General features: G+C 37.3%; 1 pseudogene; it reads left to right on the forward strand.

Annotated features, from left to right (window-relative positions):
• The first annotated feature begins 255 nt into the window (after nt 1-255).
• Nucleotides 256-696, forward strand: LOC148931187 (auxin-responsive protein SAUR50 pseudogene; annotated as a pseudogene).
• Nucleotides 697-1,395: the final 699 nt, after the last annotated feature.

Genomic DNA, 1,395 nt, shown 5'->3' on the forward strand with positions numbered 1-1,395 from the left:
AAAAGTAGTAAGTGGGAAATCAGAAACTAAACATTGGCTGGCCCAATTGTTCTGTTGAATGGAATAATATGGGGGCACGTTAGGAATGGTTGATGACCTCTCAACATGATTTCTTAAAACAAAACATCCATGCAACAATTAGTTCTTTGCCCCCACACTCCACATGTTTTTGCTTCTTCCATTTTTTCTTTTTCTCATTGTCCCATGTATATATATCTCTAGCCCCTTCATTTTCTCCCCATCACCTAATTTGTTTCAAATAATATCAAGCCAAAAACAAAAGAAAAAAAGACATGGCTAAATGGAAAACAAACAAGAGTACCTCTACTCCTACTACCACCACCGCCGTCGCAAGTGCAGTGTCCCTCAAGTGCTCGAGCTTCGGGAGGAGGAACGATGTCCCAAAAGGCCATTTTGCAGTCTACGTGGGTGAAAGTAGAACCAGATACATCGTTCCTATTACATTTCTTGAAAATTCATTGTTCCAAAGATTATTGCAAAAGGCCGAAGAGGAGTTTGGCTTTCAGCATGATATGGGATTAACCCTTCCTTGTGATGAACAAGATTTTTGCTCTTTGGTTGCCATGATTAGATGATTAGTGTTTGCTTAGAGTTTAATTGTGTTTTCACACGAGTTGTAATTGTTATGTCTTAACATCCCTTTAATTACTTGCCATTCTAGGCCTAATTTGTGTACATGCTTAAACTATCTATTTATGTACCTTTGGAAGGTTGAGTCAAAGTTTTCATTTCTATAAGATAATAACTACGTCCATTTATAATTTCAAATAGAGTAAAAGCCAAAATTGGTTCTGAACATATGACCATTTTATTTTTTTTGTCCTAAACTTTATCTTTTGGATTTTTTGGTCTTGCACATATGAGAATTTGATCATTTTGGTCCTCCGTCAATAGTTCCGTTAAAAACTTAACGGTCAACGGATTTAATCCGATTTTGACCAAATTTAACCGAGAATTATAATTTTAAGTCACTAATTATTCTCTAATTATTTATTTAAATATTATTTTAAAATAAGAATTAAATAAATAATTAAAAAAAAAACAAAATGGAATACAATCGGTCTCTTTCTCTCTCAATCACTGAATTCTCTCAGCACACCAACACTAAAACGTCTCTCTCTCTCTCAACGATTCACTCACTAACCGGCGAATCGGCTAGTACGTATTTGACTCTAACTTCTGTTGCTACGGCAACCCTCCGACTGTCAATGGAAGTTCGAGAAGAGGAAGAAGGATCTACACAGGCATGGAGCTCCTCCGGATGAAGACAATTCCGGCCCTTCGACTCAAAATCTGCCTCCTCCGACTGGAAATCGACAACTACCACCACTTCCCTCTCAAAATCGACCCCTTTGCTGAAAGTCGAAGAGGAAG

The sequence above is a fragment of the Salvia hispanica genome, chromosome 3 (genome assembly GCF_029641045.1).
Source record: "Salvia hispanica isolate PSC_SH4W2 chromosome 3, Shi_PSC_v1, whole genome shotgun sequence".
Lineage (NCBI taxonomy): Eukaryota > Viridiplantae > Streptophyta > Magnoliopsida > Lamiales > Lamiaceae > Salvia > Salvia hispanica.